This window comes from Scyliorhinus canicula, chromosome 4 (assembly GCF_902713615.1).
Source record: "Scyliorhinus canicula chromosome 4, sScyCan1.1, whole genome shotgun sequence".
In the NCBI taxonomy this organism is placed as follows: domain Eukaryota; kingdom Metazoa; phylum Chordata; class Chondrichthyes; order Carcharhiniformes; family Scyliorhinidae; genus Scyliorhinus; species Scyliorhinus canicula.
The window spans coordinates 215,789,563-215,817,090 of NC_052149.1; the positions used below are offsets into that span (position 1 = coordinate 215,789,563).

At 45.6% G+C, this 27,528-nt stretch overlaps 1 protein-coding gene across 19 annotated transcripts in view; it reads right to left on the reverse strand.

The window, feature by feature from the left end:
- Window positions 1–27,528, reverse strand: part of LOC119965371 (teneurin-2-like) — a 3,273,255-nt gene that overhangs the window by 1,114,887 nt on the left and 2,130,840 nt on the right. The window contains exon 1 of one of the 19 annotated variants that reach the window (XM_038796054.1): window positions 11,080–11,098. The exons of the other annotated variants lie outside the window; for them this stretch is intronic. The gene's annotated coding sequence lies outside the window, so the exon portion shown is untranslated. Of the gene's footprint in view, window positions 1–11,079; window positions 11,099–27,528 lie in introns of those variants that run through there. 19 annotated transcript variants of the gene reach the window in all.

Genomic DNA, 27,528 nt, shown 5'->3' on the forward strand with positions numbered 1-27,528 from the left:
TTAAAAATAAAGCTTTTAAACAGCTCTTGTGCCTAAAGAAAACCAGTTGAATATTAAGAGCCTTTTTGAAGACCAACAAATGTCATAATTAGCAGAATTTCACTGTGGTAATTAACCTGATGTTTGGTGTGACCAGGTTTGAGAACATGGTCGGCAGGATTCTCCGGACTGCCAGCCCCGTTTTCAGGTGCAGCATGCCACCACTGGCAGCGGGATCCTCTGTTCCAGCAGCTGGCCAATGGGGTTTCCCACTGTTGCCACCCCATATCATCGGGATACCCGTGGGTGTGCTGCTGGTGAAGTAGAGGATCCCACCGACGAAGAATCCCGCAGGGTGTTTTTTAATCAGGTGGAAAACATTGCAGAAACTCAGTTTGTGCTGGACTTGATTTATTCATGGAAGTCCTCGCTTCCTTGATGTGGTTGGCTGGTGCTGGGCAAATTGTGTTGGAAAAAGCAGCACAGCAGAACAGAAAGTCCATGCGGGCCATCGTAAAATTGTTGTTGCTTTTGTTAATCCAGGAGCAATGATCTTGAATTGTTTTCCCCTCCCCATTTTGTGGTTAGTGCTGATATGGTTTAGAGTTCGCTTTTAAGCAGTGTGTAATCAAAGAAAACAAAACTCCAATGCTCATCTGCTGCTGCAGTTTGCACTTGTAGGCTTCAGACTTAAGCCCTGTCAACCTTGCACCGTTTACAAAATCAAGCTCACCTAAAACTCTGTTGTTTATATCCTAACTCGTATCAGGTTCTGTTCACACTTAAACCTTGTTGACTCAAAGTGGATTCTAATCCAGCATTGCCTCAATTAAAAAAAATTCTCATCCTTGTTTACAAATCCCTCAATGCCTTTATTCCCGTCGTATCTCTCTGTAGCTTCCTCCAGCCAAACAGTAAACCCTCCCGTAACTATTTCTCTCTGCTCCTCAGATTCTGGCCTCTTGCATATCCCAATTTTGACTGTTGAAGCCCAAAGCTCTGAAATTCCCTCTCTAAAGCTCTCTGGCTCGCTCCTGCACTTTCCTCTTCAGACATTCCTTAAAATACTTCCTTTGACCAACGTTTTGCTAACCGTATCAATATTTTATTTGATAAGCGCTCCTGTCGAAGAACCTTTAAAGGCATTATATAAATGCAGGGTGTTGCTGTGATGTAAAGACCATAAGATATAGGAGCAAAATTAGGCCATTCGGCTCACTGAGTCTGCACTGCCATTTGATCATGGCTGATATGTTCCTCATCCCCATTCTCCTGCCTTCCCCCATGGGCAGTATCGTAGCACAGTGGTTAGCATTGTATTTTTTTTATAAATTTAGAGTACCCAAATTTTTTTTGCCAATTCAGGGGCAATTTAGTATGGCCAATCCACTTAACTGCACATCTTTGGGTTCTGGGGGTGAAACCAACGCAGACATGCAACGCAGAATGTGCAAACTACACACGGACAGTGACCCAGGGCCGGGATTTTCAAACCCGGGTCCTCAGCGCCACAGTCCCAGTTCCCGGCTTGGGTCATTGTTGGTGTGGAGTCTTCACGCTCTCCCATGTCTGCGTGGGTTTCCTCCGGGTGCTCCAGTGTCCTCCCAAAAGCCTTGAATGATGTGCTGTTAGATAATTTGGACGTTTTGAATTCTCCCTCTGAATACCCGAACAGGCGCCAGAATGTGGCGACTAGAGGCTTTTCACAGTAACTTTTCTTTTTTTTATAAATTTAGAGTACCCAATTATTTTTTTCCAATTAAGGGGCAATTTATAGTGTGGCCAATCTACCTACCCTGCACATCTTTGGGTTGTGGGGGTGAAACCCACGCAGACACGGGGAGAATTTGCAAACTCCACATGGACAGTGATTCGAACCCGGGTCCTCAGCGCCGTAGGCAGCAATGCTAACCACTGTGCCACCGTGCTGCCCTTTTTCACAGTAACTTAATTGCAGCATAATGTAAGCCTACTTGTGACATTAAAGATTATTAATTTATTAACCCCTTGGTTCTGATGTTCTTTCTTGGAACAAGAATATATGAACTCGGAGCAGAATAGGCAATTTAGCCTCTCGAGCCTGTTCCGCCATTCAATATGATCATGGCTGATCTCAACATGGGCTCATCTTCATCGTCCTGCCCATTCTCCATAACCCTTCAACACATTACTGATCAAAATTCTGTCGAACTCCTCCTTAAATTTACTCACTGTTCCAGCATCCACTGCACTCTGGGGTAGCGAATTCCAGAGATTCATGACCCTTTGGGAGAAATAGTTTCTCCTCATCTTGGTTTTAAATTTGCCACCCCTTATCCTGAGACTATGACCTCACGTTCTAGAATGCCCCACAAGAGGAAGCTTCCACTCCACGTCTTAATCTATACCTTTTATCATCTAGTATACCTCAATTTGATCTCCCCTCATTCTTCTAAACTCGAGAGGGGGTAGGCATAAACTGCTCAATCTTTCTTCATATGACAATCCCTCACCTCTGGAATCAATCTATTAATCCTCCTTTGAACAGCCTTCAATGCCACCACATCTTTTCTCAAATAAGGGGACCATAACTGCGCTCAATGCTCTAGGTGTGACCACAATGCCTTGTATGTTGCTATAACACTTCCTTATCTTTATGCTCTATTCCTTTAGCTATAAATGCCTACATTCCATTCACTTTCTTTATTACCTGTTGCATCGGTATGCTAATTTTCTGTGACTCATGCAGGAGGACACCCAGATCCCTCTGCATCGGAGCATCCCAACGTCTCTCTCTATGAAGATAATATGTTGCCTTTCCATTTTTCTGACCAAAATGGATGACCTCACACTTATCCATGTTAAACTCCATCTGCCACATTTTGGCCCAGTCAACTAACCTATCTATATCTATTTTTAAGGTTCTTTTTCCTCACTGCAATATACTGTCCCACCTATTTTAGTATAATCACCAAATTTGGCTATAGAACCTTCTATTCCTGCATCCAAGTCATTGATACAGATTGTAAATAGTTGAGGCCCAACAACTGAACCCTGTGGCCCTCCACTAGTTACACCTTGCCATCCAAAAAAGACCCATTTATCCTGATCCCTGTCTTCTGTCTGTTAGCCAATCTTCTATCCAAGCTAATAAATTACCCCTAATCCCATGTGATCTAACCTTGTATATTAACCTTCTGGGTGGCATTCTTATCAAGCGCCTTCCAGAAGTCCAGATATACTACTTCTACTGGATCCCCGTTATTCACTTGGTGTGTTACATCTTCGAATAACTCCAGCAAATTAGTCAAACATGATTTACCCTTCATAAAACCAATCTGACTCTGATGGATTTCATTTTGATTTTCTAAATGAACTGATATTACTTCCTTGATAATGGATTCTAAGAATTTCCCAACAACAGATGTTAAACTAACTGGTCTGTAATTTCCTGCATTCTGTCTCCCTCCCTTTTTGAATAAGCATTAGCATTTTTCCAATCCACTGGAACCTTTCCCATGTCCAGGGAATTTTGGAATATTATGAACAATGCATGCACTATCTCCCCTACCACTTTCTTTAACACCCTAGGATGTAGGCCATCAGGCCCTGGGGACTTGACTGCCTTCAATCCCAATAGTTTTGTTTAGTACTATTTCCTTATTGATATTGATTGTTTTACATGCCACCCATTCCTGTAGTACCAGTGTCCTCCGCCGTGAAAACTGAGGCAAAATATTTGATTTAGCATCTCCGCCATTTCTGTTCCCCATTATTAACTCTCCGGTTTCAACTTCCAAGGGACCAACATTCACTTTCACTCTCTTCCTTTTCATGTACTCATAGAAGTTTTTGCTATCCTTTTTGATATTTTATGCGAGCTTTATTTCATAACTTGCCTTTGTTTTTTAATTACTTTTTAGTAACCCTTTGTTTATGTTTGAAAGTTTCCCAATCTTCGAACCTGCCACTGGCCTTTGAAACATGGTAAACCTTAGTTTTTGTCTTCATAGTGTCCTTAGCCTCCTTGCTTAGCCATGGATGTCCCCCCCCCCCCCCCACCCCCCCCCCCCCCCCCTCCCCTCCCTCTTACCATCTTTCTTCCTCTCTGGAATATATTTTAGTTGTGAGGTCATCAATTCATCCCTCCTCATTACACAATACCAAATCCAGAGTAGTCTGCTCCCTGTTGGTTCCACAACATATTGTTCCAAGAAACAATCTCTAATACATTCAATGAACTTTCCCTTCAGGCTACCCTTGCCAATTTGATTAATCCTGTCTGCACATTTTGTGCATATTAAAATCACCCATAATTATTGCCGTACCTTTTGTACAAGCCCTCTAGATCTCAATCATGAAAGCATACATCCAGAAACGTGAGTACCCTTTATGCAGTTGCCAAGTCGATCTACAATGCTAGAATAATGAATAACCAGGAAGCTTTGCCCTATTGTGCAATATTAGCTGCTCTATTATCGCCAACTTATAGGAAACACAAATGAGGGAACCTATGTGAAATACAGCATGCTGGAGTATGATGATAAGCCACAAGAACCATATGATAGGAGGGAGTGAATAATTACTATTTACTCTGTCTGCACTAGAAGTAAACACTCAGCATTTACGGAGTGCAATTCCATTTGGAGGTTTGGTAAATTATTCATTCATATTCCATCCACAGTACAATGTTGGTTGTGGTACACGATCCAAGGAGGTCGACGCTGAATTTGAGAACAGCAATCTGATTTCTCTGAGTGCTTCAGTCAGTTGAACAGTCACAAGTCCGGCAAAGAGCATGCTGAATTATGCACTACTGCTATTAGTGAAAGAGGAATTTAAAATTCATTTTCAGAACCCAACAGAACACAGCCCCTTTAAGCTTGGCGAGCTCACAGAATTCTGCGTTTAGAAGTCAAATGGCATCCACAAGGTTACTGAGTCTTTAATCAGGATGAATGGGTGCACGGCACTTTGTCAGAATCCATATAATCTATCTGCAAATGGCCAATTCGTGTTCAGTTTTTCTTCCCTTTTGACAGGTTATGTCAGTGTGGCAGAACAATAGGGTGCAGACTCTGGCCTATTCCAAGAGCTTCTTATCTTTCAATAAATTCTGCATTATCTAAACTCAACACTGAGTTGGACAATTTCAGACTGGAAACTCTGCCCCACACCCCGCAACCACGCCTCCCCCCCCCTCCCCCCCCCCCCCCCCCCCCGCACCCCACCACCACAACCACAACCATTTTGTTTCCTTTTTATTTGCATGTCTTGGTTTTTCTCTCACTTTCAATCAGTACCACACTTGCTCCAGGCACACCTTTTGTTTATTTTCTTGCCCTATCACTATTAAAAAAGAGTCCTTCTGGCTTATTTCCTTTCTTCCCATTTTCTTTAACTTCATTATCTTTGGCCCGTGGACACATAAGCAGGATGTGCCTTTGAGCAGAGGATTCAAGCTGAAGCAGCCTGCTTGTTTGTGTTCCTCGGCTTTCTATTTTGGAGAGGAGAAAATAGGCATGCCAGCGCCAAAACTTTTCTTTTCCAAATTTAGAGTACCCAATTCATTTTTTCCAATTAAGGGGCAATTTAGCATGGCCAATTCACCTACCCTGCACATCTTTTGGGTTGTGGAGGTGAAACCCATGCAAGCACAGGGAGAATGTGCAAACTCCACGCGGACAGTGACCCACAGCCGGGATCGAACCTGGGACCTCTGTGCCATGAGGCAGCAATGCTAACCACTGCGCCACCATGCTGACCTCAGTGCCGAATCTTAAGATCCAGCTTTGGAGGAAGTTGGTTCGATTGGTTGGCTGGCAACCTTTGTGTTGGCCAGGGACAGTGTTCTGCCAATAGCAGTCAGTGATTTGTTCCTGATGCTTGATGCTTTCAGAGAGAGCTTGGCAGAAGTGATTAGACCTTGGAAATGAAAGGACAATCTCTCTTTCTCTCTTCGTTGCTGAAGTAAAGAACTGCCATCAGACTCTGTAATGGACTAATAGACGGTGACACATGATAGGTTGGGAACCTCATTAGCATTGCACTTACATGTCATCATCAAGCCACTGTACCCTCTCCCCCATGTAGAGATTTCCACTTCTCCAGCATAACATCACGTTGAAGGCTCTTGGTCTTGACAAATGGAGACATAGTGAACAGAACCCGCCGGAAGCGCACAGGTAAGTATGGCCCCTGGGTGGAGAAGGTCATGAATGGGAAGCACCCTGGCACTGACCTCAAGAGGCTTCTGTTGGGGAGGTTGGGTGTGGGGGGGAGGGGGTTCTCGGGGGAGGGGTCCTGTGTCTGTGGGATCTTTCCTTTTAAAAAAAAAACATCAGATCTTTTTAAACACGGCATCCCGATTGGTCAGGAGCTGAGGTTGCATTCAGAGCCCGCCCTGCCAGCAGGACCTTGTGGGACCTGCCCCTTCCATTTTTATTCTTGAAGTGTTCAAAAGTACAACTGGTAGGCCGTCCGCCACTTTTCCCATCAGAGATAACACCTGGAAGAAGAACCAAAATGTTCTTCCCTCGGCCTGTGGTAACAGAGCAGTGTTGTGGCAAGTGCATTCCAATATGGGTTTGAACTCATTTTCCATGCTCTACAGGCACATAAATATTCCTGTCAGCTGTAGAATTGAATTGTAAAACAAAGAGCCTTGATTTAGTGTAATTGATTATTTCACTATATGGATACATGCAAGTGTTAGCAATCAATGAAACAGCTGTACATCTGGCTATTCAGCCGGATTGTTTTGATTATGCCAACTTTAGAAAATCTAAAATAGGTTAGTTAAGAGTAGATTATTAAGTCACAACAATTTGTTTTTGCGTAGCTTCTTTAAAATAGTAAAATGCCCCAAAGGCACCTCACAGGAATATTATGAAATTAAATATGACACATAATCGGATATTAGAGCAGATGGTGAAAGCTTGGTCAAAGAGGTAAGTTCTGAGAACCATCTCAAAAGAGAGGGAGAGAGTCAGGGATGTTTAGGGAGACCATGACACAGCTTTGGGCCTTGCAGTTGAAGGCATGACCAGCAATGGTGGACCATTTAAAATCAGGGGCCAGCAGGCCAGAATTAACAGAACTTGGGGCCGGGATTCTCCGAGCCTCCGCGTCAAAATCGCGCTTGGCGCGGGGGCGAAGAATGGGGCCTCAGATCCGCGATCGGGTCCGACGCCGGGATGCGAACCTCCGGCGACCGTCAATGCAGAGCTGGTCGGGGAAAGTTGAAAGAGGCGCCCGCGGCGATTCTCCGCGGTTGACCGGCCGAGTTCCCGCAAGCGTGGTTCATGGATGGTTCCATCCAGCGGGAGCTCGGCATTGCGGCTGCGATGGCCGTCCTGATGGGGGTCAATCTCCGGGGAGGCCTCCACGACAGCCAGACTTCATATCGGGGGCCACCGATCGGCGGGAGCATGCGATCTGGGGGGCTCTACCTTCTTCTGCGCCGGCCAGCTGTGTGGGTCCATCATGTCACGCACCATCCGAGCGGAAGCGGCCACCGCGCGCATGCGTGGGCCCGCTGCCGGCAATGCAGGGCCACGTATGGCGGCTGGAGCAGCATGGAGCACTCCGGCGCCTGCTGGCCCCTTTTGGGCCATGGAATCGCTGGGCCAAGAGGACGTTGAAGCCGGCGTGAAACACTCCGGTGTTTACGCCGGAGTCAACACTTAGCCGCCATTTTGAAGAATCCCGGCCCAGATTTTTCAGGGGATTGCTGGGCATGGAGGATATGACAGAGAACAGGACAAGTGGCATCCTGGAGTAATTTAAAAGGCTTAGAATTTCATAATTGAAGCACTGATTGTAGCACATTGTGAGGTTGTACCCTCTGCTGTCCTCTTTGTTGGGGAGGTGGAAGTAAAGTTAGTTCAATACAGGTCGCCTGCAGTTCAGCATGAGCAAGTACAACAGGGATCAATAAGCACAGATGGGGAGAAGGCAGGAGAATCGGGATGAGAAAAATATCAGCCATGATTGAATGGCGGAGCAGACTCGATGGGCTGAGTGGCCTAATTCTGCTTTTGGTCTAATGTGATAGAGGAACAGATCTTTGTGCGAGTTTGGATATGGGCAGCGGTGTTTCAGGTGATCTAATGGTGATATGGAGGGTAGAATATGGAGGGATGGCCAGAAGTGTGTTGGAATATTCAAGCCGAATGTAACAATTTGTTGCACCATTGTCCATTAAGTGAAGGATCGAAATAATATGTCCCTGCCAATGTTTCAACTTTTTATGTTGTTGTGCATGGACAATTGTTGTCTTACTCATTTGTAGGATGTGAATATTGCTGGCTGGGCCAGCATTTATTGCCCACCCCTAATTGCCCTTGAACTGAGTGGTTTGCCAGGCCATTCGGAGGGCATTTAAGAATCAAGCATTATGGCTTCACTTGTAGGCCAGATCAGGCACATTTTATTCCATAAAGGACATTTGTAAACCAGATGGGCTTTTGCAACAATTGACAATGGAAGGGCACAATAAGGCCAACGTGTGTCCAATCTATATGGGATCTCCCAGCTTGCTGCACAGCTTAGAGGGATCATTGGCCCCCATCCAAACACAATGGGTGGGATTCTCTGGCCTCCCAGCCACATGTTTCTTGGCGACAGGAGGCGGCATGCTGTTCACTGATGGTGGGATTCTCTGCTCCAGCTGCTGTCAATGGGAATTCCCAATGAAGCTACCCCATGCTGCTGGGAAACCTGAGAGAGGGGGTGGGGTGCTGCCGGCGGCACCAGAGAATCCCACCGATGTGAATGGTCAGAGAATTCCGGCCATTGACCGGGATTCTTGGGGCTCCTTGCTCGCAGTGGGATTTGCGATGGCCGCTGAATCAGGACTTGCGGCAGGCGTGAGACCTATTGCAAGTCTTCCAGCCCGTCCTGCTGGCCATAATGGGATTCCCGCCCCGTGCAGGCAAAAACATGCAAAGTTCTTATCAACATTCAAATGGATGCTATTATCAGGTTGGAAGCCCAATTCAAGTGCTGCCTGTGTTGCTCCCACACCCCATAGAATTAGAATTCTTACAGTGCAGAAGGACGCCATTCAGCCCATCAAGTTGCAACGACCCTCTGAAAGAGCACCCTACTTAAGCACACTCCTCTGCCCTATCACCGTAACCCCATAACCCAACCTAACCTGCACATCTTTGCAGCACTAAAGGGTAATTTGGCATGGCCAATCCACCTGACCTGCATATCTTTGCAGCACTAAAGGGCAATTTGGCAAGGCCAATCCACCTGACCTGCATATCTTTGCAGCACTAAAGGGTAATTTGGCATGGCCAATCCACCTGACCTGCATATCTTTGCAGCACTAAAGGGCAATTTGGCAAGGCCAATCCACCTGACCTGCATATCTTTGCAGCACTAAAGGGTAATTTGGCATGGCCAATCCACCTGACCTGCATATCTTTGCAGCACTAAAGGGCAATTTGGCAAGGCCAATCCACCTGACCTGCATATCTTTGCAGCACTAAAGGGTAATTTGGCATGGCCAATCCACCTGACCTGCATATCTTTGCAGCACTAAAGGGCAATTTGGCATGGCCAATCCACCTGACCTACATATCTTTGGACTGTGGGAGCAAACCGGAGCACCCGGAGTAAACCCACACAGACACGGGGAGAACGGCAAACTCCACACAGACAGTCACCCGAGGCCAGAATTGAAACTGGGACCCTGGAGCTGAGAAGCAGCAGTGCTAACCACTGTGCCACCGTGCCGGGAGTCACATGAGCGTGATTTGATGAAAGTATTTTAAAACGAGTTCATGTTGGTTTGCTGTCCGAAGGGTGGCAATAGGGTGAGTCCACTCCCTACAATCAACTCCAGGGTGCCGAGAGTATCCTTCATGGGAGGTGGGGGTCAGGTGGGACTGGTACAGGGCTTTCGAGGCTCGGGTCTTGGGATAAGGGTCGTTAGGCTGCTCTTCCCATCGGCAGCATTTAAACCCTTCAAACAGTCAGTAATTTATCACGCCTAATAATCAGATGTTCATTGGTTTGTGTGAATTAACCTCTTCCCTGAAGCAAGTGTCACAATCATTGCAAACCGGTCAAGCTGGTAAATACTATGCAATAACATGGCAGAGCATTCCGAATTTATTTGAGTATACACATCACTGTCACTTTGTCCAAATTGGCACCCATACCAACAACCTGCACTACCACTGTCAGTGTTTCCACATTGCCAACAACGACCTTGCAACCTTGTAAGTCACCGATGTTTTGCCTGAGCTGATAGGCCATGGAAAATGAGAGCTATTCGGTTCATGCTGGTGCCGAAGCTGAAAGGTCCCTGCGATTTGTTTCGGACGGGTAGTCGAACGCTTAGAGTTTCAAGCCATGGAAGAGTCAGAATCTTACATAATACAAATAATCACTCAACTGAAATAGAATTTATTTTTAAGCAACCCAAGGATACAATTCAATTGTCGGTGACTGTGTTTGATTACCCAACAGTCATACCATTATAATGCAAAATAGTATAAACATGGAATTGTTTAAAACTGGTCATCCAAAATGAAAATTAAAGTGTGCTACTGTTGTTCTCTCAACCTTAAGTGCCAAGATCATAACCGTTTCCTTACCTTTTCATCCATATCACACCACCTTCAGAACATTCAATGCACAATGGAGGTAAGAACATCGGATTCCACATTTTAACTAAACAGTACACTGTAAATTCCATGAACTAACATGAATGTTTTAAAAAACAGCTCAGGGGTTTGGCCTGCCTTTATAAACTGCTCGAGCTTCACTCTTGTGATATATTGCATCTTCAGAGGTGCCATACTGAAGGCTTGCATTAGATTGATGTCGGCTCTCGATTACCATTATGTATTGACCAGCTTTGGAGAGTTGGAAGGCAGTATGACTTGGTAAGTCAGCTGGCACATAGATCAGGGGTTACAGCCTTATATTGATCAATATATTTAGAGCAAAATAAGGAGTATTCGGCTGTATACAATGAAACAGCATTTAGTTCAAGATCAAGTTTGTTAACTGCACATATACAATCAATCAAAATGTTTAAGGGCTGGCACTGAAGACCATTCTTATCTACAGCAAAAGCGCTTACAGCCTTGTTATACTTACTCATTAAACTCACTGTACCTCAAACTGGGTCATCTATTTTAGACTGCCACCAACAATGACAAATCCACCAGCTGCAGGAGAGTTTGTGACATGCTTGCCCGCCCTCCTGTCCCAACTGAGGGAAGATGGATGGATGCAAGCAGGCCTGACAGAAGAGAGGGATAAAGATAGGGGGAAATCGAATGCTCTGAAAAAACTTAAAATCAGGCATTGAAACACAGAGAGAACTGTGTTGCAAACCTGCTGCAGTAAAATGTGGAATAATCATGGATTAGACGGAGCAGCTTAGAGAAAGGGGGGGAATTAAATTAAATTGCATGTAAACTGTCCTCGGAGATCAATCTGATAAGTGGAGACTGTCGCCACCGGCTCCTTTATTTTTAAATTGCATTGATGCGGAGGGGTGCAAGCCTCTACGGGATATCCATTTTATGGAGTGAATGGTTCATTAAATGTAAGATCACTGTGCAAAGATGATTACATGAGATGCTGTTGAGATTCCAGCACAAAGACGCACAAAAAGAAACTCCAGGATATAATGGTAGGAAACTGTCAACATAGAATAAACCAACATTGCACAGTTAAGAGCACTGTAATTCCCCTAAGAACAAAGATGATTCCAATCGGGAGATTATCAGGCATACAAAAATAATAACTTTAAACTTACTGATTGAGTGCTGCACTATGTATTGCAGAGCAGTAGTTAAATCGAGGATTCATCTGTCCCCTGAGGTGGATGCAAAACATTCCATGACACTGTTTGAAGAAGAGCACAGGAGCACTGACCAATACCTAAAACAGATGCCTGGTCATTTATTTTGAGCAACTTATGGGAGCTTATTGCTGCAAAGCTTTTGAGAACATCCATGTATGTGAAATTAATATATAGATGACCAGACTATTGGAAAAAACTTTCTTACAGTGTAATATTTCTCAAACCAGTGGAAAGTATCATGAAGCCTCAATTTGTGTTTGATGCGAATTGTGCTTAAAATTCCGCCATCTTTTGCGCTAGCTTGGGCCATTTTGGACAAAATGCTCTGAGAAAAGCACCACAACCAAGCCATCGTTGAATATATGTATTTTATTTAGTCAGAAACTGACGCCTGTATGCCATTATAACCAGCAAGCTGTTCTGCATATTTTTGAAAGTGATTTTCAAGTTTTAAAAATTGTGTTCCGGAAAACATGCGATGAACTGCGCACACTGTTTAAAAATGCTTACTTTCTGTCATAAACCATTTTCAAGGGCAGCACGGTGGCCTAGTGGTTAGCACAACCGCCTCACGGCGCTGAGGTCCCAGGTTCGATCCCGGCTCTGGGTCACTGTCCGTGTGGAGTTTGCACATTCTCCCCGTGTCTGCGTGGGTTTCGCCCCCACAACCCAAAAATGTGTAGAGTAGGTGGATTGGCCACGCTAAATTGCCCCTTAATTGGAAAAAATAATTGGGTAATCTAAATTTAAAAAAAAAAAAAAAAAAAAAATAAACCATTTTCAGATATGTAAATTAAATTGGTATGAAGCTACCTAAATTAATCAAGGAATATTTTTTAAGTAAAATAATTTTGAAAGAAAGTTACTTTTGAAATTGCTGCCAGGGTGTGCAGATCCAGGAAAGACTTTGCCACTTGTTATATGCAAGTGAGTTTTATTGGAAACCTGAGGAAAAAGGAATACTTTTCAAAAGTTGCACAATCTGGGTGCAATTCATGCCCAGGTCATTGATTGTGGCAAAGGCAGTGACTGGGCTACTGGATAGTGGAACTAAACGACCATTCAATCTCCCATATCCAATTTTCAGGATTTCAGTAGCCAAAAAGAAAAGATATCAGTGCTTTAAATCTATGCGGCTAGAAATTACTATTGGCTGGTGAATGTTTAATATGTGCTCTTCCCTTCCCTTCCCTTTGTGGGAGCATTCCTCTTCCCTTGTTTCGATATAGACCATGTAAAATAAAATGATCATTGCCTACATTAAATTACGGAATCGAGTACTTCTACCATGCGTAGGATTACAGAGTCTGTACAGAACAAAGTTCACCTAAGTGTGGTTTACCAAGGCTATATATAAATTGACCATTAATTTTCTACTTTTATTTTGTATTCCTGTAGAAATTACCCCTATTGCTTGGCTTACATTAATTACAGCCTGAGCAATTTGTGTTCTACTTTTTGTGATTTACTGTATATGTTTTAATAGATCTCCTTGCCACTCTATGCCATTTAGTTTCATACATTCAAAGCCTCACCCTCAATCAAAGCACCTAACACTTCAGTATCTTTAAGACAGAGATAGATAGGTTCTTGATTAATAAGGGGGTCAGGGGTTATGGGGAGAAGGCAGGAGAATGGGGATGAGAAAAATATCAGCCATGATTGAATGGTGGAACAGACTTGATGGGCCGAGTGGCCAAATTTTGCGACTGTGTCTTATGGTCTATCTTTGACTTCTGTTTGAAATTGATCCAGCCAACTTATTATCATCCGCAATTTTTGATATCGCACTTCTGAATCATCTTTTATGTAGAAGGCAAACAACAGTGGTCCCGGTTCAGATACCAGTGAAACGCTACTTCCCATTTACTGCCAGTCTGAGAAACCTCCTTGAGTTTCAACAACTACTGATATTCAATAACACCTTTAACATAAGAAAACGCCCCTCGGTGCTTCATCAGAGAAATTATGAAACAATATATGTCACTGAGCCACATAGGGAGATACCAGGTGTGGAATTTTAGCCCTCCCATTTGGCAGGTTTGGCGATCTTAGGTAATAAGGGAACATGGGAAGCATGCGGGAAAGTGAGTTCAAATCCGAAGATCGCCCGTGACCATATAGAATGGTGGAGCAGTCTTGACAGACTGTTTGGTCCACTCGCACTCCCATTTCCTATGTTCTGGTGTTGGTGGAAATATGTGTACTTGAGGTGAGTGTGAGGTTGGAAAGAAACTCAACTTGGGGGTGACCCCAAGGTTGCGAACTAACTGGCTTAATCTCAGCCAGTTAATGTGCCAGGGAGAGGGATGGCATTCCATCCTCTCATTTCTGTTTTATAGGCATCTTTCAATCTATTTTACTGCCTACCCATGACTCCACACTCCCTGATCCGAGCTATAAGTCTCTTTATGTGGCACCTTCTGAAAGTCTATGCAAATCCCATCACTGAAGTCTTTTCTTACTCTTATGTCTTCAAACAATAAATCAAACTTGTTAAACATGGCCTTTCTTCAAGAAATCCATGCAGATTATTTTTTTTAATTGTTTTCCGTCTCTAGATATTTCTGGGCTGGAAATCTCCAGCCGTTCGCTGGCGGCAGTATTCTCTGGTCCCGCCGGCAGTGCACCCCTGCCCGCGGGATTCCGGCTGTGTAGGGTGACTTCAATGGAAATTCCCATTATCAGTGGCAGAAGCAGACTATCCTGCCACTAGCGAATGGCACGCCACCTCTCGCCGCCAAGAAACACGCGGCTGGGAGCTCAGAGAATCCTGCCCCTGATCTTTTAGCAAAAGAGTTCAGCATTGATCCTATCTCTGATGGGAAAATGTTAAGCTAACTCTTCTACAGTTCCCTCGGTTAATTCTATCACCTTTCTGAATATTGGAATTATATTTGTTGTTCAACATTTCTCTCACAGTCTTCATTTTTCCATTGAATTCTTATATCTAAATGTTGAGGCACGGTAGCACAGTGGTTAGAGCTGTTGCTTCACAGCACCAGGGTACCAAGTTTGATTCCCACTTGGGACATTGTCTGTGCGGACTCTGCATCTTCTCCCCGTGTTTGCGTGGGTTTCCTACAGGTGGTCCCGTTTCCTCCCACCAGTCCCAAAAGACGTGCTGTTAGACGAATTGGACATTCTGAAATCTCCCTCAGTGTACCCGAACAGGCACCTGAGTGTGGCGACGAGGAGATTTTCACAGTAACTTCATTTGCAGTGTTAATGTAAGCCTACTTGTGACACTAATAAAGATTATTATTATCAATGCGTCTGCTATTTCCTCCTCAGTTTCCAACTGCATCCACAAGTACAATCCATCTGGATCTGGTTCCTTCCTTCAAGATAAGCCAATATGTCTTGCAGCTCCTTGCTTTCTATTTTACATTTTCTCATAACCCTCTTCTTGAGCTGTTGCCTTTTTGCCTGCCATTTTCATGAACATTGAGGCAAAGTACCTCTTCCGTGTCATTGCAATTTCAGGGCCATCTCCTGTGAGTTCATTTTGTTCATCCCTCAGTGGTCTTTTCCCTATATTAATTCCTCTCTTATAGTTCTGTGCCAGCAGATGATTATACTATTTAGTTTTACATTCTTCGATATTTTCATTTTATATTTACTCTTTGCTTTCCTTATTGCCTTGTTAATCTCTTCCCTTAGCTCATCATATTCCCATTTGTCATCCTTTCCTTTATTGTTTGTGTACTTTGCGCAGCGCCTTTTCTTTTTCTATTCAATTTTATCCTTACCTCTTTATTTATCTATGGTATCTCATCCTTGTCTGGTGGGTTTTATTTTTTTTCATGAAATATATTTCTCCTGAAAGTTATCGATTTTATCGAGGTGGTTTCCTATTAACCAAAACCGGAATGGTTTCATAGTGTTTTGCAATGTCCTTACTGCAGTTGATGCATCACCGGTGCTGTGTACACATCCCAGGAAGACTGCTTCCATATTGAGATAAGCATCTCTGTGCAGTGCTATAAAAATTAGAATCTAATGTTCCTTATTATTAAGGCTGTCAGTTTTAACAATAATGGTTATAAACCCAAAAACTCCTATTAAAAGGTTGTCAGTTGCAATACATTTTACCTCTGATAGAATGTTCTTCATAATAACATTGTCTCTTAAGTATCCACTCTTAAGGTTCTCAGTTACAACATTTCTTCATTACACGAATGTTATTCAATGAAGGATGCGTCACAAAGAGGTGATGCATTGGTGAGATAGTCTAACAGCAAAGTAGGTGAATGTTAAATGGAAGGGAATCATCGGTGCTGAATGAATGTGCCACAGTGAGGGAAGTGCAGCACAGGTGGAATTACGATGGAAGTTTTCTGTGACTTTCTCAGAAAAATATTTTGCTTCTTAAAGAATAATTACAGAAAATATTATTATTCCCCCTCTGTGTAACGGACCTCTGAGAAATGTTAGTCTCGTCCTTCTCCCAGCACTCGGAGAAGCTAACTCCTTACTTGCCATAGATGAATTACATGGTGTCACAGACACATCCAGCAGCTGATTTTCAATCTTTTTCACATTGTTTAGGGATACATCTCTAACCAGAGTTTGACTATCACTTGACAAATTTTTAAAAAGGGAAGCAATTATAAGCTTAAATACCAAGGATGGTGAAAGTCTGTCTGCTACAGATTTAGATTTTGGCTCAGAATTTATAGGAACAATGCGATCTGTGACATATGTTGTATGCTGTACCGTTTCACACCCCTTTCTTCCCAGTATTCTAAAATTTCTGAGAAAAGTAATATGAATATTCGTGGTGAAAATAACGGTGAATTGGGGAGTAACGCAGGCATCATAGCCAATAGCAAAACCTATCATTTAGGCAGATCACTATTAGAACATAGAACATACAGTGCAGAAGGAGGCCATTCAGCCCATTGAGTGTGCACCCACCCACTTAAGCCCTCACTTCCACCCTATCCACATAACCCAATAACCCCTCCTAACCTTTTTAGTCACTATGGGCAATTTATCATGGCCAGTCCATCTAACCTTGGCAAGACCCGAGTCACAGGATTCTAAGTTGCAAGTCCTTTCCACAATACTGAACCTGATCACGTGCAGAAAATAGTTTGAGTGACAGAGACAGAGCAACATTCGAAGTTACAGATCTTTTTTGTCCTTATTATTTCGCTGGCGATGTACGCAATTCAAGGCATTTAAATAGTTCCAATGTTGAAAACTTGAACCTCGTTTTACCCATGTGTCAGTACAAAATGTAGGCTCAAAAATAAATTTTTTGCCAATCTCTCTCACCCAAAGGTTAGCTGAAATACCTCTAATACATTTTAGTTTAGGCAATGTTCCAACAATACTGTCAGCTGTCTTAAACTGGCATTAGATCCCTTGTATGAGGAGCCTAACAACTGCGAGGACCCCTATCCATAATTAGTCAGAACTTTCCCATTGCAGTTTCTTCAATTCCTTCAAGAGATGAACTGTTGTTCCATAAAAAGAATAGCTGGAGGTTGCCGCCATCAAAGGTGAGTTTTTTTTTCTTTTTGCATTAGTTTAACGGAGAACAAATGCTTGTTCTGGCTCCACAGGATGACTGCAGGCTGCTGACGTTCTGTGTTCACCTACCTCCCAGCCTCCCCAGCTGAAGACCATTTTCAGCATCACAGTTGGATCAATTTAGCTCAGATAAAACTGATGAGCTGCCTCAGGAGATGTGACAGGTGCCTGCAGCTCAGCAAAATTATTCAGATGAGGCCAGCAGTCCAATTTTGAGCAGGCCTTGTGCCCGCAGCTTCTGGTGCACACCACAAGTGTGTTGTCCATTAGGGGCCCCAAAAATAAGTCTAAATGATTTGTCAGCTCACTCTCTTTCATCAATGGCCAGTGCAGGCACTTCGGTACTCTATACTGTTGCACGCAAAACACATTAAACCAACGAGCAATGAAGAAGAAAAAGCATTTTGGCTAAGAACTAAAAATTTCAAGAAAGAGCTGAGACTTTATTGTAATTGAATTCATTTATTTAAGCACTTATTTTTCTTTCTAAGTGGCCACAATGAGAAAAACTGGTGCAAATGACCTGGAATTTGCGATTGCCACATATTGAACTAGAGGGGGGGGACGATCCTGATCAATTTCACACAGTTACAGCAGAGATATTAAGCAATGCATATGTGCTGGAAAACTTTAACAACAAATAAATGATGACCTAACTCAGGTTATGTTATGGTCTGTTGGTCTGTTATGGTGTAAAATCTAAAGTGAGGCTGAGCTGTATTTTTCTGATGGTGTAAGTCTCCAGGTGGTCTGGTTCAAGTATAATAAAAACAGAAAATGCTGGGAAAACTCAGCAGGTCTGACAGCATCCGTGGAGAGAGAAACAATTATTTCGAGTCCATATGACTCTTCTTCAGAGTTAAAGAGAGGGAGAGTAATGTGATGGCTTTAATATTTTTTAAAAGGGCGTGGAGTAGGTGGAGCAAAATAGAAATTCAGAGATAGGTGGGAGCAGGAGAAATTGGACAAAGATGCTTTGGATACAAGAAAAAGGACTTGTTAATGCTAGTGTTAATGACTGAAGTAGGTGCTGATTGTGGCATAAAGATAAGATAGCAGAATGTGTTAATAGCAAGATAATGCTCTCTGAAAGCAAAATTTAAGGGATGCGTTAATTAGGACAAAAACATTGGATTAAATAAGGTGGTCAAGACAGGAGGGATTTTACAGTCTGAAGTTGTCGAATTCAGTAGCCAAATGTTGAGTCAAGAAGGTTGTACGGTGCCTAATTGTAAAATGAGTTGCTGTGCTGTGTGTTGGGCTTCACTGGAACATTGCAGCAGGCAAAGGATGGACATGTGACCATGAGAGAAAGATGGTGAGCTGAAATAGAAAGCAACAAGAAGGTGGAGGTCATGCCTGCGGACTGAAGAAGAGTCATAGGGACTTGCAACTTTCACTCTGTTTTCCTCCTCACTGATGCTGCCAGACTTGCTGAGTACATCTAGCGTTTTCTGTTTTTATTTCAGATTTTCAGCATCCGCAGTATTTTGCTTTCATTATAGCTCTGCTGCAAGTACTTAAGGGTAATTAGGGATGATTAGCAAATAATAGTCTTGCCAGTGATGCTCACATTGCAAAACAAAAAACAAAATCAGAGTAGCTGACCCAGGTTAATAGCATGCATAAGAAATAAATGCTGGTCGTTATTAATTGGTTAAATGTATACACTGCAATGGCATTTTACAATGGCCTAGATTTTACATTTATAAAAATGATGAGGTTATTGGTGCTCAGATTAATTATGGAGAAAATCAGACAACGATGTCTGGCATGCACATATGCTCAGTTAGGGATGGAAATCAGGATGCTGTTTTCTGAGATACCCAGCCCTTCCAGAAATTCACTAAACTGGTACCTCACTCTGAGAGGCATGGCAATAAATACATGCAATGGTGTGAAATTGCACTATTTATCCTTTAGTTATCCACTGAACAGACCGAATAATGTTCAAGCTTGTGCTTTCAGATGTAGTTAGAATGATAAGTCTTAATTTTTGCCAAAGAACCTCTCTGGCACTGAAAATGTAGTTTTTCTAACGTGGAATATCAGTCCTTGATTATTTTTAGAGTTTGATTAAAAATATTAAATATTTTGGGTGTGATTCTGCAGACCTGTTAACCACTGCTGCAAATCCTGTAATGGCCACACAATATTGTGAGAGACCAAAAATGGGATTTGCGCCGGCGAGTTTTTGAAACACGATGTTCCTGAACCCGCAACAGTTGTGCGATCAGGTTCATACACATGCGCATCAACCTGACTTCTCCCTTTCTGTCTGTCTTTCTCTCTTTGTCTGTCTCTCATCCCTCGCAGCTTTCTGAGAGATCTCGGAATGGAGCGAGTGGAGCTGGTAATTCAGCTCATCACTGCCCTGGATGAGCACAGGCTCCAGCAGCAACGAGCAGCAGCACTGAGGGAACACCCAGGCCCAGGGGGCCAGGGGACTGCAGGGCAGGCTCAGGGGCCGAATGCAGCACAAGCCGACCAGGGACTCCCAATTGAAGAAGGATACGGGCGTCTTTCATGGAGCTTTTGGACAAGATGTGCTGCAGGAGACTCCGTCTCAACAGGGAGATGGTGCAGCACCTGTGTGACATTCTAGCCAACTTGGCACCATGTGGAGGAGAATGGCACCTATTCCCTGTGACCGTGAAGGTCATGGCAGCTTTAAACTTCTACATCACAGGATCGTTCCCAGGCTCAACAGCTGATCTGTGTGGTATCTCACAGCTATCCGCCCACAAATGCAGCTGTGAGGTCATGGATGTTCTCAATGCCAGGGTATCGGACTACAGGCCCATCAGGACAAGAGGGATGTGGGTTTCAGGACAATAGCTTGAATGCCACAGGTGCAGGGGGCCATCTAAGGAACTCATGTGCCTTTACACACCCCGTGGCATCAGGGAATCCCCCATGATTAACAGGAAGGCGTCCACTCCCTGAAAGTCCAGATGGTCTATGACCACCAGACGAGGATCATGTACGTGTTTTCACATTTTCCAGTAGGGTGCACAGTCGCTTAATTCTTGGGCAGTCTCACTGTCCCTAGAATATTCAAGGGTCCCAATAATCTGTAGAAATAGCTTGTTGGGGATAAAGGATACCCATTGATGTCATGGCTGATAAAGCCAGTGTGGAGGCCTGAGACCGATGCAGAGGTCCGGTTTAACGAGATTCACAATGCCACCTGGTCTGTGATTGTGCGGTGCAACGGGCTGCTGGAGAAACCCTTCCGCTGCCTCGACAAGTCTGGTGGGGCCCTGCAGTACAGTCCCCAGAGGGTCTCCCGCATTGTCGTGGTCTGATGCGCCCTTCATAACTTGGTGCAGCATTCTTGAAGATGACCAGGAGGAGCAGAACATTTCCTCTGATGAGGAGGAAGTCCAGGAGAGAGTGGAGGGAGAGGGTGAAGAGGAACCGGAAGATGGAGGCCAGACGGGGGTGACGGACCACATGGGCAGGAGGACCCGGGATATCCTGATCGCTTCCTGCTTCGCACGATAGCACTAACATGTTGTCTAACAGCTCTACAACCCCACCGCCCTCCCCATCCCACACAAGACCTTGTGACCCCTCTGCGACCAAGGGAGGAGGTACTTTTGTCCATCCAGGACAAATTAGCCCACTTGATTGCTGCTCCTTTCCACAAACTGTCAATCCCTCCACCGCCGAGGAATAGTGGCAGCCATGTGTACCATCTACAAGATGCACTACAGGAACTCGGAAAGGTGGGTGGCATGGAAGCACAGTGGTTAGCACTGCTGCCTCACGGCACATGGGACTCGGGTTCAATTCCAGCCTTGGGTAAATGTCTATGTGGAGTTTGCACTTTCTCCCCATGACTGTGTGGGTTTCCTCCGGGTGTTCCCACAGTCCAAATATGTGAAGGCTGGGTGGATTGGCCATGATAACTTGCCCCTTAGTATCCAAAGCTGTGAAGGTTAGGTGGGGCCATGGGGTTTGGGCGGGGAGTGGGCCTAGGTAACGTGCTCTTTTAGGGAGGGTCGGTGCAGACTTGATGGGCCGAATGGCCTCCTTCTGCACTGTAGGAATTCTACTCTATTACTCCTTAGGCACCACTTTCCAAACCCACAACTACTACCATCTGGAAGGACAAGAGCAGCAGATACGTAGCAACCCCACCACTTGGAGGTTTCCTTCCAAGTAATTCACCATCCCAATTTAGAACTATATCACCGTTCCTTCATTGTCGCTGGGTCAAAATTCTGGAACTCCCTCCCAAACAGTACTGTCGGTGTACAGTAGGGACTGCAGCAGTTCAAGAAGGCAACTCACTACCACCTTCTGAAGAGCAACCAGGGATGGGCAATAAATGCTGGCGTAACTAGCAATGCCCACATCCTGTAAATTATTTATTTTTTAAAGTCTTCATGGTGTTGGATGGGGGAGTCCTTGTGACTGCTTAGTCTGTCAATGTAGGAGAGTGATGATGATTTACAGTAAGGAAAGTTCCTCAGCTTTTGCTTACGTCTGACTCCTGTTTGTCTGATGCCGGTCCAGTGCAAGTGAGGATAGCTTTTTATTCCTTTGTCCCCTAGCACAAGAGGGGAATTAGGGATAATGGTTAGCGTTCACTGCTTAATATCCAAATCCTTCAAGGATGTAAAATCTCGGCTTGAGTGTGCCGAACATTGAGGACCACTAAGAAAAGCTGTGTCCCGATGGGGTGAAGAACTATCCTAGTGGGACAAGGGTCAAAGAGGGTGAGGCATTAAAATTGTACGGTTGTGAAGAACAAGAGGTTTTAATCAGGTGACAAATGGAAGCCAGTGAGAGCTCCACATCACCTCTTTTTGGGAAAGCCCACCCTATTAAATGTCTCTGAGGCACCTGACTGAGCAGTGACAGCGTTCCCAGGATCGAGAACCTGGAGTTCAGGGGCTGCATTCTCCCGTCGCTGACGTCGAAATCGCGTTCGGCGAATGGCCGGAGTTCCTGACCAAATCGGGGGGCGGGGGGGGGGGGGGGGGGGGGGGGGGGGGGGGGCATGTATCGACGGCCTCAGGAAATTGCCTGAGGCCCGCCCCCTGATGCTCGCCCCTGACCAGCCGAGTTCCCAGTGGCGTGGGTCTCTCATGGTCTCACCCGTTGGGAACTTGGTGTGGCGGCTGCGGACACAGTCCAGTGCTGCCACAGTCGAGGGAGGGCCAATCCGTGGGCAGGGGGGGACATTATTCAGGATGCGTGAGCCGGCCGAAGTGGGAGACTATTTCGTGGTCCGGGTCCGCAAGCGGCTGCCGCCACGTTGCATGGCGCGGCCGCTGCAGCCCACTACCATGCGCATGTGTGGCCACAGACCCGGCAATTCTCCGGGCCGTATCAGCAGCTCGAGCTTGGTGCTCTACGCTGCCGTCCTGCTAGCCCCCAGCAAAACGGGCAATTGGTGGCCATTTGCAACAGTTTTTCTGGCCACCGTTCCCACGCCGGCATGGGAACATAGCCCCAGAATCGAAGAATCCAGCCCAAGATGTCTCACTGGCCGAGAACTACCAGCTAATCAGAGGCCAGCAGCTGTCATTGCAGGCAGCGCCACTGGAGAGGTAGTGGCTGCTGCCGGTAACACACCAGCCTGTGGCCTAGGATCGCTGAGGGACCCAGGCCACATGTGAGTAGTGGCAGGAGGAGGATTGTGGGGTGAGGATCTCAAGGGAGTAAGGGCAGGGCTTGGCTCTCAGCCTGGTCCCCTCAATCAAGCATTGAATAAGGTACAACCTCCTCCCCATACACCTTTACCCCACAAGCAACTTACGTTGCAGAGATGCATGCTTTGTTGCCTCATTCACACATGCCACTGGTCCCCTGTAGAAGAACCTACACTGAGAACAACCTCAAGTAGCCCCAAGTTGCCGCTCAAAACCTCATGAAAAGTCTTTGCGCACCTGCAAACAGAATGAACAGGGGGTGCCTTTCAATCCCTGCTGACTGCAATATCCTGGCCATTATTTTATAACCACCTCAGTAAAAGGTGCTTGGGCAATTTCACCTCAGATACATGATAGCCTTGGTTAAGAGGCTCAGTGGGATTTCATCCAAAATGATCAAACAACAAATGGAAACGACTTCAATTAAAAACAACAAAAATACTCTCCTGTGAGTATAAAAACTGTTAATTGCTGATTTTCACTCTCTGGCTTCATTAAAATCACTGACTTAGCACTGTTCTTGCAATCTCGGCTCCACTCTGACTTAATTTGTCAGGGTTTTACACTTAATCTATTCTTGATCTGTATCAGACTCGTAACTGCCATCGTTCCACTGTTTCAATACTACAGTTTTGTATTATTTTGTTGTATAGAACATTAATACAACATTAAATGCATAGTCAGACTTCAAGATAGATTTAGAAGCCAGCAATTTCCAATGATTGTTTAGAACTTATAGCATTATTGAGAATTAATCTTGACAAGGCATATGGTCTCTTTCCTTGATTAGTGGATAATTTGGTGTGTTGGAAAAGGTCAGGTATCATAGGGATAACTACAGACTTTAAATGTACCAAAGAGCCATTCTTCCTGCAATATAAAATCTTTCAGTGATTTAAGGTATAGTAACAGACTGTTAGGAGCTCTGGCACTCGGGAAAGTGGAAAAACATGGATGGTACAAACAGTTTTTCAAAATTGGATGTGGGCATCATTGACTGCGCCAGCCTTGAACTGAGGGGCTTGCTCAGCCTTTTCAGAAGCAACCACTTTTCTGTGGGTCTGATGTCACACCAGGTAGGCCAGACCAGGTAAGGATGGGAGATTTCCTTTCCGAAAGGGCATGAGGGGCGAAATTCTCCGACCCCCAGCAGGGTCGGAGAATCGCCCGAGGCCGCCGAAACTCCCGCCCCCGCCATGTGCAGAATTCTCCCACCCGCAAAAAGTCGGCGTGCCGCCAATCCCGCCGCCCGCCTCGGAGAATGGCGGGGGGCCGGCGGGAGGCTACGGGTTTCTGTGCTGCCATTATTCTCCGGCCCGGATGGGCCGAAGTCCCGCCGCTGAGAGGCGCCTCCCGCTGCCGTGGTTTGAACCACCTCTGTGCCGGCGGGATCGGTGGCGTGAGCGGGCCCCCGGGGTCCTGGGGGGACGATCGGGGGTGCTCCCACGGTGGCCAGGCCCGCGATCGGGGCCCACCGATCGGCGGACGGGCCTGTGCCGTGGGGGCACTCTTTTTCTTCCACCGCCGCCACGGCCTCCACCATGGCGGAGGTGGAAGAGAATCCCCCAGCGCGCATGCGCCGGTGGTGACGTCAGCGGCAGCTGACACACCGGCGCATGCGCGAACCGGCGAAGGCCTTTCGGCCAGCCCCGGCACTGGGCGTCAGGCGTCAAAGGCCGTTGTTGCCAGTTTTGGCGGCAGTCGGTGTGGTGCCAACCACTCCAGCGCGGGCCTAGCCCCTCAATGTGAGGGCTTGGCCCAATTCCGCACCTTTGGGGAGGCCCGACGCCAGAGTGGTTGGCGCCACTCCGCTACGCCGGGACCCCCCGCCCCGCCGGGTAGGGGAGAATTTCGCCTGAGATGGTTTTTTTTACAACAATCACTTGATGGTCATCATTGGACCTTATAATTTCAGACTTTTATTGGATTCAAATTTCAACATCTGCCACAGTGGGATTTGAATCCAGGACCCGACAGCATTACACCTGGTTTCGGGAATATTAATCCAAAGAGAATACCGCTACATCAATGCCATCCCACCTTAAAGTGGATCTCCACTACAGGCAAGTACCAGTCATTTCCAAGTTTTACTGTTTTTTCCTCCTCGTAACATCACTCTGACAGTTTGGTGCTGGTTCAAAGTGGAGTTCCACTTTAAAAAAAATAAATTTAAAGTACCCAAATCATTTTTTTTCCAATTAAGGGGCAATATGGTGTGCCAATCCACCTAGCCTGCACATCTTTGGGTTGTGGGGGCGAAACCCACGAGAACACGGGGAGAATGTGCAAACTCCACATGGACAGTGACACAGAGCCAGGATCGAACCTGGGACCTCAGTGCCGTGTGACAGCAAGGGTGGAGTTCCACTTTAAGGTACACAAAACCAGTTTGGACCTGTACCAGTACCAGTCATTTTCAAGTTTTACTGGTTTTTCCTTCCGACTGGCAGAGCTGTTGCTTCGTCTATGGGTCCTTAAGGGACAGCTTTCCGTGTCATAACTCATACATTGCTTTGCAAATACAAGGGTTGCTTTCTATTATAAGAGTACTTGGCAAATGATTTTGTTTTCTTTCGGAGGGGAAAAAGGTCTGATGACCTCATACACAAGTCACATGCTGACATGAATCAATATGTAGAACCACAGTCAGAGAGATGTACAGCATCGAAAGGGCCCTTCTGCCCACCATATCTGCGGAGGTTAAAAACAGCCACCTCAGTATTCTAATCCCATGATCCAGCTCGGGGCCCATCGTCTTGTATGTCTTGGCATCGCATGTGCACATCTAAATACTTCTTAAATGTTGTGAAGGTCTCTGCCTCCACCACTCTTTCAGGCAGCGAGTTCCAGACTCCTGTCACCCTCTGGGTGAAAACGATTTTCCTCACATCCCCTCTAATTCTCCTGCTGCTTACCTTAAATCTATGCCCCCTGGTCATAGATTCCTCCACCAATGGGAAAAGTTTCTTCCTTTCTACTTTATGTACGCCTCTCATGATTTTATACATCTCAATCATGTCCCCCCCTCAGTCTCCTCTGCTTCAAGGAAAACATTCCAGTCTATCCAATCTCTCTTCATTGCTAAAGGTCTCCAGCTCAGACAACATCCTGGTAAATCTGCTGCACCCTTTCCTGTGCTATCACATCCCTCCTTTTATGTAGATTCCAGAACTGCACACAATACACTAGCTGTGGCCAACCAACGTTTTAACCTTCCTGCTCTTAAACTCTATGGGTGGGATCTACTGACTACGCTGTGCCCGAAAAGCAGTGCGCTGCAGCGTAATGTAGCCAATAAATGATGGGAGACCCCACTCCCAGGATTAACCTGGCTTGCGTGCCTCACGAGATCTGACATGAGACACCACGATGTGGAGCCCACCCATTGTGGGCGAGATCACTTTTTGGCAAAACTGCATACTAGAGTGAGACAGCTCGTCTCACTTTAATATGCAGTACCCTGAGGTAACCAAGACATTGGAATCTATCCCCTTCACCTTGGAGACCTCAGGCGAGCGCCGTTCAGTGCTGGTTTCCGCAAACAGGACCAGACGGAACAGTATTCATGGTGGTCTCCCAGGGGATCAAAGACATAGGTGCTTGCCCTCAGGGCAGGGTGGCACTCTGGCACTGCTGGTACCACCCAGGCATCCTGGTACTACCAGCTTGGCACCCTGGACTTGACACCCTAGAAGTGCCACCTGGGTGCCAACCTGGCACTGCCAAGGTGCCCAGGTGGCACTGCCAACTGGCAGGGACACTGCCAGGCTAGCAGTGTGAAAGTGCCAAGCTGACATGTTTCTCCGATGGGAATCTGGCCCAGTGGTGTCCTGCATAAATTGGGTGGGGGGACTCGCCTCAGGAGCCCCTTATAGGTGAGTTTGGGCTTGGGACTTGGGGGGGGGGGGGGGCGTTCAGGGGTCATGTCATAGGGGTGAGAGAGGGGGAGGAAATGTGACTTAAGTGCGGTTTCAGCCACATATTTCCCGCTGAGGCCCCTAATCTACCCAAATGGCCGTTTGATAGCGTGGTGTTGCTCAGCAGTCCGAGCGCCGGCAAACACACGGCTAATCGCGCACATGACGGGACTCATTTGCGTAGATCGTGCCCATGATTTCAGTCCCATTCTTGTCTTTTTCCATAACAATCTTGAATCTAATGAAGTTATGATTGTTGTTTCTAAAATACTCCCCCAATGATACTTCACTACTTACCTGGTTCGTTACCAAAAACGAAGTCCAGGATCACTCCCTCTCTTGTAGGACCTTCTACGCACTGGCTTAAAAAGTTCTTTTGGACACATTTTAAGAATTCCGCTCCCTCTAAACTTTTCACATTGTGAATACCTCAGCTAGTATTGGGAAAGGCGAAATCTCCACTTTCACTCGTCATAGAGTCATAGAGTTGTACAGCACAGAAAAGGCCCTTCGGCCCATCAAGGCTACACCGCCAATAACTACATCTAATCTCGCTCTCATCACACTTACCAGCACGTATCCCATATTCTTGAATGTGATGGTGTTTCAA